The sequence below is a fragment of the Silene latifolia genome, chromosome 8 (genome assembly GCF_048544455.1).
Source record: "Silene latifolia isolate original U9 population chromosome 8, ASM4854445v1, whole genome shotgun sequence".
Taxonomy (NCBI): Eukaryota; Viridiplantae; Streptophyta; class Magnoliopsida; order Caryophyllales; family Caryophyllaceae; genus Silene; species Silene latifolia.
This window is the reverse complement of record NC_133533.1, coordinates 105468464-105480369: the sequence shown is the minus strand read 5'-3', so window position 1 is coordinate 105480369 and position 11906 is coordinate 105468464. Positions and strand designations below refer to the sequence as shown.

At 33.3% G+C, this 11906-nt stretch overlaps 1 long non-coding RNA gene across 1 annotated transcript; it reads left to right on the top strand.

Annotated features, from left to right (window-relative positions):
* The first annotated feature begins 4728 nt into the window (after positions 1-4728).
* Positions 4729-9930, top strand: LOC141597185 (uncharacterized). Its single transcript, XR_012522718.1, has 4 exons — positions 4729-6547; positions 7703-7888; positions 8039-9534; positions 9649-9930. It is a non-coding gene; the product is annotated as an uncharacterized LOC141597185 (long non-coding RNA).
* Positions 9931-11906: the final 1976 nt, after the last annotated feature.

The window sequence follows — 11906 nt, the reverse complement described above, 5'->3', positions numbered from 1 at the left end:
TAAAAAAGAATTAGAGGAGAGGAGATAATTAAAATAGGATGAAGGATACGCGTGGATGCATTAGACTGGTTTGAACATCGAAATAGGAAGGAACAATTCCACGTTAAGGTGCCAGTCGTACCACCATCGTATCATCAACAATTCAATATTAACATCTTTTCCATGCTCCAATCATCGTGAGTTGATCTAATTGTGCTTTCCTACAAAAACGTCATTAAAGTTGTTAGTTTACATACATTCGAAAACACATCGAACGTCGAGTTATAAAATAACCATTATAAATTTCATGTCCCGTCTACAAAGAGGCTTGATGCGAACCCCAACTCCAAATTAACCAAATTACCGCACCCTAATATATTACACTGACAGCACTTGAATAATTAAGACTAATTTTACACCTTAATTATAAGTACTATAAGTCCATTATTAGTATGAACTCACATTTTTGACGAATTTGTTACTTGATAGCTTGTTGAGTGTCTTCTAATTGAAATCTATTCTATATTATATTATATAATCTCTTAATTTTACTCCTATTTTACCTCTAATGTAATTTTAAAAACTTTGACTTCACATCGCTCGAAAGTCTTTTGCAAAACATGAACTATCTATACATTAAATAAAGTATATCAAAGTATTTTAAGCTATTTATTACTTTAAGCTATATTTCGAATTTAATTGATGAACTTAAGTGATTAACTCACCCATAAGAACCACTTTGAAAAAAATTGAGGACGAGCTTCAAAACAAATAAACAGGCCTAAAACTAAATCTAAATTATACTACGGACTAATGATGTTTTTATATACACTTGCTTTGTACTAACAAATTTTTACTCTTTGATTTGCTTGTCAATAAATTTCCAATTTTATTCACATATAGGATTTAAGTAAAGATGAGGCAGATAATTTTGTTGAACTCTTTCTCAATTCTTAATTTAGTTTTCTAACAATCAAAATCATATGTACCTTTGGATTTATATTAACTTCATACAGACACACTATATTTATATTAGCTTATTAAAGACACACTATAAAGCTTACGTAGTAACAATTCTTGCAACAAATACCTTAGATAGAATGATAACTTAAAAATCTACCATCAAACCTAATTTTATTGTTAATGATGTAAATACACTACACTACTAATTTGGCCTTTGCAACAATACTTGTATAAGACAGTTTTACATAAGTATTAATGTAAAACTACTAATCAATTGGCTTAAATATCCCTAAAGTAACTATCCATATTATGTTTGATAACGTAACTACCCATATTATGTTTGATTTATTGGTTTTATACGTGAAACGGTTTTACATGAGACTTTATGTAGGCTTTGATACCTAATCATCCTCAAGTAGATTAGATTCTCTTCCCAATCAATTTAATTTATTATTTTACCTTTATTGATAGTCGAAACTTATGATCTAAAATCTACGCATAATTAGTAGTTGTATGAAATTAGTATGCTATAATTTTCGTTTATTCCTTTCCGGTTAAATTTAATCAATTTTAAAAAGTAAGAACTAACTTGCACATGATAGAATTAACAATCTGTGCGTACTTACAATATAAACGTATGCTCCTTACTTTCTAATCTAAATCTATAGTGTATTTAACTGCACGAGTTTTCAAAATATGATATTCCCAAATATAGTCAATTTTCACATTCTTGTGTACGATATTCCCAAATATGAAAATTCATGAAAGGTAAATCTTAATACTCTTTTTTTTTCCCCACGAAAATCCCTTCTAATCCATCCATTATGGAGATATCAAATAATTAAGTACATTCTGATGTAATGCACTTCTAGTCTTGTGTAGAATTTGAACACTTGATATGAATTGAATTTCCTTAACAACATAGACATGATCATGTTCCACTCCTTTGAAAATTCTAATATTCTCTCCTCCCATCTTGATACTCTTGTATCCACTGCCCTTTTTTATTATTAAATAAAACCCTCATTCTTATGATGGTGGTAGAAGTGGATCTACTTCCCTTCTTGTCCTTGATTGTTCGACACTTCGATTGTCTCCATTTAAATTTGATCAGGAGAAGATTCAATTGGGTTGTCCTTTATTTCATATCATAATTATTATGTGAGATGGCCTCACACGGTAATTAAGATGGTCGATTTACATAAAAAAATACTTTTATTGTCAGCAATAAATGAATGAATGAATTAGAATTGCCAAACTTACAAACAAATTACTGTCATTGTTGATGACTTCATCAAATGAGTAATCTTGTGTATTATATTCCTGAAAATATCTCCCCTACTACTAAGAGAATAAAAACTCTTAGTAGTTTTCCCGCCTAAGAAAATAACTCTCAAAACTATATATGGTAACAATATTACATTTATATTTACCTCTTTTACAAGAAACAATTATTATCCCTAATTTATTAGTATACAATCATTTTCATAAATGTTATCCTTCATCAGTTACACTCTAAAATTACGCAAATCTTCTTTTTATAGTATTATCCTTCATCAGTTAGACTCTAAATATGGTTTTCTAATTGACGTAACAAATTTTTATGTATCTTCTTTATTATAAATAAAAAAATAAAATAAAAAATATTAGTTAATTATTTGTAAACTGTCTTTTAAATGCGTAGTATACTGTTTTTACTTGTTTTCGTTATAAGGTAATACGCATTTTAATTAGATCTTACATCACTTAATTTTATTTTATGTCATATCCTATAACGATATAACATTACAGTGTTATTTTTAACAGTAAAGTAAAAACAGTTTCAGACAAAAATAACTTAAAACTTTCGTTTTCTACCCCTTACTAAGATTATATTTAGTACTCCGTACATTATAACATTAAACTCCAAGTATAGTTAATTTATACAATTAATTTAGTAAGAAAATCCCCCCTACTACTAATAGAATAAAAATTCTCTTAGTTTTCCCGCCTAAAGAAACTTCTTAATTGGGCCTATTTTTCTGGATACTATTAACACAACAAGATTTAATGGATTGTAAATTGTGGACCTTATACGTAGCCCACTTTTTCTATCTCATCTATCAAAGTAAAAGTTATTAATAGCCCATAATTTTGGACTCTACATGTCATATTATAAGCTACATGTCATATTATAAGCTACATGAGTGAACTTGATTTCGTATAAATTTAAATTTATATTATATTTATATGTTACCTCTTTTGTAAGAAATCATTAGTTATTTATTATGTAAATTTTTGTCTTAGTAATATGGACTATTTTTTGAAGGATGTAAAGACACTTATGTATTTTCTATTAGAAATAAAAAAGTGAAAACATTATTTTAATAATTCGTAAATTGTCTTTTTCGACGCAAGGAATAGTTTTTACTGCTTTTCGTTTTAAGGTCAATACGCGTTTTAATAAAATTATACAACTAACTTAATAATTGTACTATTAATGTCATAAATTAGTTGCATGTAACGGTATAAAATTATTATGTTATTTTTAATAGTAAAAAAATAACTTAAGTTAAAATGTTTTCTTATGGTAGTAAACTCTTTTTTCAACCTCTTATTAATGTTATATTTAGTAGATTATAACATTAAATTAAAAGTATACTTTATTTATGCAAATAATTTAATTGATAATATCTCTTTATAAAATAAATCTAAAAAGTATTGTGCTATAGCACGGGACCTACACTAGTTATAAATCAATCAATTAATAGAATGTATAAAGCAAAAGGAAATTAGTGACAAATTATATAATTAGGTTGACTACTTGACTATAGGAAAAAAAAAACGTGTATGTATCAAATTAACAATATCAATAAGCATGATTATCAAGATGGGAGGAGAGAAATAACATGATAATTAAGTTGACTATGAGAGTTAATGAAGAATAAGAATTAAACGCAAACTTTTATACATAAGTAATGTGATATATCTTAATCGGATGCAAACTCTATGATAAAGATCAAAATAGGTTTTCATCATTATCTTTTATTTTATCAATACTTTATAGGTGAAAGGACCTAGCTAACTGCTTACATCATACGTCCGATGTGATTATATATGGTAGACATTAGATTGTTAAGACTCCTTATTACAGTATAATTCTTATCATATGAGTTCAATTAATGCGACTCTTAGAAACCGTAGGATAAATATTTAATTTTTTTTAATAGTTATAGTTATTTAACATTATTTATTTCACTAAAGTGTTTCGCAAAAGTTGGAGACTCTATAAACGCTCGAAAAAAGCTTCATTTATTAATATAGATAGATAGATGTGTTCACATGCAATGGTTTAAGAGAAAATAACAAAAGATATTTTTTTAAAAAATATATGGTACTATCTAATTTTTAAAAATTATGCATGTAATTTATTCGCATTATATGTAATTCAATCCCGTAATTAAATGTGATTCCTTCTCGTAATTATGTAATTTTATTTTTATTATATTTTTTTTTTAATTATGTAATTCATTTATTTGTAATTAGTTTCATTTATTCCGATTTGTAATTCATTCCACTTATATGCCATTAATTTCATTTATTCCGAATGTATAAAATTATTTCATAGTATTATTTCATAGTATTTGTTAAGATTTTAATTTGTCGCATGTTTGTATAAATTTAATTCTCGAAGAAATAAATACATTGCACACTAACGGGTCCCACCATAACATGTATTTTTATAAACAAATAAAAGTTGAATTAATGACGTGACACGCCCTGGATCGAGTATTGTCTTCTGAATTAATAAAGATAAGATGGGGTGAAAATAGAAAAATGGAGAGCTGGAGTCTTTTCCCTTTTTAGAATACCAGATGCAGAGCAGAGGATTCTTCTGCAGTTCAAAAATCAAAATGCACCTGGTCTGTTCATTATATATGATCGCTTCACTTCAATGAACAATTTGGGGCTTTCAGTGGAAAAAATATGCAACTGGAATGTCGCACACAAGGTGTTCGATGAAACATCCCAACCAATTTTGTGCGCAAACCAGAATCAAAATGTATCATTGGTCGATGAGAATGCAATTATGTACGAAAATGATGAAATCAAGGCTTGTGAGAATGACAACGCCTGAAAGTGACCAACTGCAAGAGGTTCTTCGATTTTTAAAGGAAAGAGCGGAATTTAGCACTGAAATGTCCTCAGAAGCCCCCCAATTGTTGTGTTTATGATGAAATGAATGCGGTTTTGGAATGCTCGATTCACGAACAGAGAGCGTTTTTCCACACTCTTGGCTTTACTCTTTGTTAGCTGTCAACTTCCCGACCAGATAACTAGTGATTCTGATGGGTTGTATGATGAAAATTTGTACTCTGATGGTCCATGTTTTTAGGTGAGATTTGCTTCTTTTATCATGTTAAATACATTTCACTCCATGGCGTTTATTGAAAATGTAGTGTCGCCTCTATTGAGCGATATGGATTGGTTTATGAGCTCAAGCATATAAAAATGATCCTTGGTATTGTAGAGGTGTGCTTATGGAGTTAATATTGATGAAGTGCTGGTTCATGCTGTTCATTACTTTTGGTAGTAGTCTATTGGAGTGGCATTGGTAAATGGTATTCAAGTTGCAATATTTGAGCATGTGTTGACCTTTGTACTATTTGGATTTTTATGCCATATGATCCTGGAATTCTGTAAGCGATATATCTAGTTTGTTCTTCACCTACATCCTTGAGGACAAGGGTGATTTTAGGGATGAGGAAGCTAATAATAGCAAAAGTACTTGGGAATTATTCAATCCCTCACCTCATGGTCCGACTACATTACAAGTGTTGTGCTCCTTACTTGCGTTTTTGATCCGGGTGGTTTCTACTTGGCCTGTGATATCGATGGGAACTCGACTCAGTACTTGCCCTATTCTTTGTTGTTTAGTGTTGTGAGTTTTGTATTAGATGAATTACGTACTACAACATTTACATTATTTCCCTTCAGACCATGCGCTATACTTGCAAGTTTGATCTTAGCCTCAATGAGGACACGGGTGATTTTGAGGTTAGGAGAAATGATGGAGTTTTAGCTATATTGTGGACAATGTATACTCTTAACCGTGCTAGGAATCATCTCACATACATAACCGCAACATTCTTATGAGTATGAGGATTTGCTCTATATTTGACTCGGGTGGATTATAATGACTTGTGGATGATGACCTTGAAAAGCTTTATGGAAGTTGGTCAAGAGATATGACAACTACCAGGTTTATGTCTTTGATCCAAGAGGACTGATATGCAAATTGTTGATGCTTTGTGACAGATTTGCAACCTGAAAGTGCTATATTATGCCTTGCTTCATATAATACTTGTCTTTGATCCTTGAGGACAAGGATCATTTCAAGAGGCGGGTATTAATATGCACCAAAAATATTATGAAGGGTAGTGTTGTAATTTTAGCCTATATTTTGTTTATTCCTCTAATTGGCTATATAGTCTTCACATAGTGTAATCATCCAGAAATTATTGAATGAAAAAGCCATTGGCTAATATGGCTATCAGTCTATCACTTCCATTTATCCTTCATCTCCTTCCTCTATTTTATTTTGTCCTTTTAGCTTGAATCTTAGGTGAATTTCTCCACCCCATTCACTACAGATTCTCGTTTTGCTACCTATCAATCTTTCGATTGAACAGTTGCATCATATTCTTAGCGAGTTTTGTATTGAACTAGATTACGTTTAGCTATAATTTTTCATAGTGTCTGTGCTTGTAACACAACAAGAAGTAGCTAAGAAGTATTGAAATAATCTGTTCTTTTTATTGATACGGGCGTTCTCTAGGAAGCTCCTGTAAAGAATGTCTGTAATTTGAGTTTGAATTTATGTACTGTTGTTTGTGATGTTATTTGAAAACAGTCCTTGTTTGTTATGAACACAAGGGTGAGTTTGTGTACATTTGACCCCCTTGTCCCACCTCTGGTTTAATGTTATTGTTTGTTTGTGGTGTGATCTCAAAATTTGTTATTGGAATTGTTTTGTGTATCATTTTGGAATGGAGATGATTGCCAATGAGTTGAAGCTGGAATTAGCTCACCCGTACGTATTTAGGCTGTTTATTGCAGTCCATAGGAACTTCATGGAGCTTTGCTCCCCCCCCCCCCCCCCTCTCTTTGTTATTGGATTTTCTTATTCCCGTGCCTTATGGCTTCCTAATTCTTACTGTGATTGACATTTTTCGACTTTTCGTTCTCTTAGACTCTGACAGTTAAAAATTAGGGGCTTGTGAGATTTGGAGCCAATGATGTTTGCTTATTCTTTCCTTTTCATACACAATAGATTGTTCTTGTTAATTGACTCAAATGTGATTTTTTTTACTTGTAAGAAGGTTGGTTATAATAATTGGCTACTTGCACCATGACCCGCTATCATGAGCAGCAGAGATGGTTCTGTATTTCCATTTACTAAACTTTATCTCCCGTAGAATCATGATTACTGCATAATTTGTCACATTTTTCCTCCAAATATCTATTTTAGTAAAGCATAATGACTAACCGAGTATCTATGCCTTTCAGATTTTGTAGTAGTAGAATACTAGGATGTTAGTGCATTTCACTGCCAATTTTTATTATGAGTCACTCGGAAACAACCTCTTTTTGTCTATCAGACTATAACACAAGGGGTAAGGCTGTGAGCATTAACATGGGATTGGAGTCATTGAGGCAGTAGGGTTATGTTGAAGTTAGTTCTTCCAACAGTTTTTGAAGCTTATCTTGTTCTTCGCAGGCTATAGATGCTATTGACAAATGGAATCAATCAGTATGATACTGATAAGCCACCAAGGTATGTCAATAACACATCTTTGTCCTCAAGGGTAGGAAGACTGAACTTGGACCAGACAGATCCCAATCAGTTAGCTGAGAAGGAGAATGAAGCATTTGAGAAATCCTTGCCGGTGGTGAGTTTTTGGATGTGAGTTCCTTGCAATGTATCCACCTCTTTTGTAATTTGATGCTGCCTATATTTTGTATATTCTTTCTTACATCAATGTTAAAAATCTATGTTGTCACTTATATAATATAATTGCTTTTAAAATGCGACGTCCTTGTTGCTTGATTGCAGAATGCTCAGTGTCTTGCCACATCATGGTTTCTTACAAGATCAATTGTGGCGGAGAGATTATTGTGTTAAATAGATGATTTCTCCCCATTAGCTTCCCGGAAACATTACTTGAAGCATTTGTCTCCTACATAATGCATCCCGTCGGTCATTTTGCTTGCATTTATCATTTTAGTAGTATATACAAAGAGCTTGTCGTGGTGAGTTGATCAATGATATTTTAGTAATTAAATAATTGTTTCATGAGCCTATGAGGCAGAATGGCTTGAGGCTGAAATGGTCCTCCCCATGTAGGTTTTCGAAAATAATTGCAGTAGTGTCTGGTAGTTTCCAGCATAAATGGTGGCTTGGGATGGGATGCGTTGGTTATTAGGTGAGCATGGTGGGCCATGGGTGGAGAGTGGTGGAATTAGTGGCTGACATTAAAACCAGTAGCAACAAGAATTGTAGTAGTATGAAAACCAAAAACCCAGAAAAAAAAGGAAGTAGATTCTTTAGAAAAAGAGAAAATATCGAAGCTTTTGTAGAATAGAAGTATGATCTTTAGGTTTGGCAACCATTATCTAAACTAGGCTTTATCTCAATTTCAGTAATTGCATTCAGTTTCAATGAAGATACTACCATGGGTAACATTAAAAGTGGAAATCTGGAACATATAGTCACTCGCTTCAAGCAACAAAAGATCCAAATTAGTTTAGATTATGGCAAGTGATGAGGGAGGTTGAACACTTCCATCTCCCCGCCGTTTGTGGGTCGTTGCTAGTGTGGGCAGTAATCTTTGTTTTAACTTTTGTTTTTAGTTGCACAAAGTAAAGTGAGAAAGGATGGTCAAGTTATTATCGTACACATACTGAATGATCCACATTATGACACCTGACCCATACCCGATTTAAATGATCTGTTTGAAAAGGTAGTAGAGTACACATGGCTAAGGTTTAAATCATGGTTGAATTGATTTCTACGGTTGTCGTTGTAGCCCAATTTTTGCAGAAAAAAGACAGTATTGATTATGTGTTCTTGGTGCTCATATATGCTCACCATGCTTTATGAAAGCCTAATTAAGGTGTTCTCAAAGAGTTTGCCATGTTTTATTCTCTATTATGGGTTTACTGAGGAGAACCTAACTAAGGCCTCTGATTAATCTTGCTGACGAATTATGTGCTAGCAATGTCAATCTTTGTACTAAAAAGTGATTGTGTACTTGGTTTGTTTTTAAAATTGATCTTCTGCTGGAATGAATTCGCCATGTTGTTTGTTCTGACTAGTTGACGTGCAATGACGGTGGTGGTGAAGGTTAATAACTTAGAGAAGAGTTGTTGACGGATAAGGGTTTGGATTGGAAGCATATAGAATCCATTATTGAGTCTAAGAAGGTTAGTGTTGGTGCTGGTGAGAGTAGGCTTACCAGTTCATAAGGGAGTCGCTGGTGGTTCGTATTTTGCTTCAGGCACCAATCAGTCCCCTCCGACTCTTGCTATCAGTGTTGGACTTGTGGCAAGGTCCCTTCTTTGCTTGTTCTTATTGTTTAATGACTGTTTTTACGAGGCATATGAGTTTGGAGTTCTACTTCTAAGTAACATACTATGAATATCTACTTCGGATTGCATTTGCAGGAACTAATATTTACTCATACAAAGAGTCGGGGCCTTAATGGTATGTGCACGTGCTTGAAAAGAAAGTATTTCAGGTTCAAGTCTTCTCTGCGTGTACCAAATTAGAGTGTGGCCTGTTCCTGAATTATGGACTTTTCTATCAAAACCAAGATTACTACTTAGTTATAAAGTTGGGACTTTTCTAGAACCTGGGCATATGAGTTAATGAAATTAGCCATCTTAATCAATTACCATAAAACTGAACGTATTTACACATCAGAGAACTATAACAAATACTGCACATCAGAGATTCAACTGAAGAATTAATGCCACTGAGTGAGAGCAATAAGCGAAGGAAGAGTTTTGGAAGTATTTAAATTCGGTTTAACAAACTCAAAGCGAGATTGACCAAACAGAGATACTGTCTCTAAGTGATTCATAAACGAAAAGCGTCATCTGTGCTTGTATGGAAAGAAACCTAGAGATTTTTTCTTGAGCCATTTTGATTCAGTGTGTTATATCCGAAGCAAATAGACATCCTATTAAATCGAAAAAAAATGATCTTAAAAAGGATGTACTTGTTAAGTTTTTTTCCTCCATTCTTCTTCGGAGTATTGTCCAAAGTGGAAAATCACTATCAACAAGTTTTCTACAAAACTCCTGCCCTTCCCAGATTCGGGACTATATACGTTTATTTACTTGCCCCGATTTTAATATTATTTTAAGAATCTTCTCAGGCTCTGGGCCCAATGAAATGGTTTGTGTGTCGAGGGATATATCGCCCTTGCTAATATGAGTCTGTTGGCTTAAATGGATCGAAACTTGTGATGTACCTTTCTGCAGTAACCAGTTCCATAATGCAAATAATGATGTAGGTATGAAGACAGTGGTCGCGGCAGCAAGTTTCACAGGAACCGCTCTCTAGATTGCTAGAGATGGTGCTGTAAGAGGAGCTGCAACCCTTTAAGGTTTGATCAAGGTCTAAACCTGTCAGCCACACTTCTCATGGTCTGTTTTTGCAGTCGTTATCAAGTGTTTTGCGGTCCGACTCTATATTTTGTAGGTTAGGAATCGGCCATTTTGGTACTCGACATTGAAGTAGCTAATGGCTTGAGTGGAATTGATTTTATGTCCTGAAGTGCATTAAATGCATGTAATTTTAACTCTATATTCATATTAGGAGACCCTATATTTTTAGTTCCCTTGAATGCTAGATACATCTAATGCCGGTGTTGCTATGTTTGTATTATCGATTCCTCGTCTGCCTCCATAGGACAAAACATATTAACAATAGCATCTTTCGCTTTTGAGAGATGGAAGATAAGTTGTCATTAGATGATTATATGTAACATTTAACACTATTCAATGTTGAGGAATTGAATTGTGGTTGTATAACGATTACACTGCAATTCCGTAGCTACTAAAAGAACAGTAAAATTCTAAAGTTTTCCTGCATAATTCGCCACTTATAATTTTGGGGTGTTTCTTTTATCATCCTACTTCAACTCACTAGGTGGGCCAAAGGTCTAAACTAAAATCGACAATCAAATTGGGGTAAAGGTGTTGAAAAAACGTTGTCTTTTTTACCGCTTATTACGAACCAATAAAAATAATTAGATTTTATAACTAATTATATATAGTTGTGTAAATGTCAATTTTTATTACACCCAATCTAAAAACCGTGTAGTAGCACCAGATCCATACTAGTATTTGGACTACATGATCAATCACTATAGCATGTCCTCAATCCTAAGCTAATAGTAGTCCATGCCTATAATTAAAACTTAAAACATAACTAATTTCTAAGACAGAAGATAGAAACTGTCCAAGATTCCGAGGTTAGAAACATTAACTAGAACTTGCAAGCTCTGATCGACAGTTCTGATTCCTTTGAAGTCGTCGCAAGCAACGGCCGCGTCTTGGTCTTGGCTTTGGTAGTAGCTGTTGAGAGCATATGAAATTCTATCTCCAAGCGCAAGGTTAACGCAGGAAGTCACTGTGCAATCGGCATTGCACACGCATAATCCTATACAGCCATGCGGGGTATGAAACCTGATAAGTGCTTATTTTACTTATCAATAGGTCTTGGTATAGACGGGTGGGGCGAACAGACGGGTAAAGTCCTCTAATAAAATGGGTAGGGGGGACAAGGTGGGGCACCCCCATGTGCTTCCCACTTTATGACAAATGGGTATTTTGTGAGGAGAAATGGTATCCGTCTATACGTATAGACGGATAGTGTCCGTCTATAATGAGAATTTGTGTTTACTTATATACTA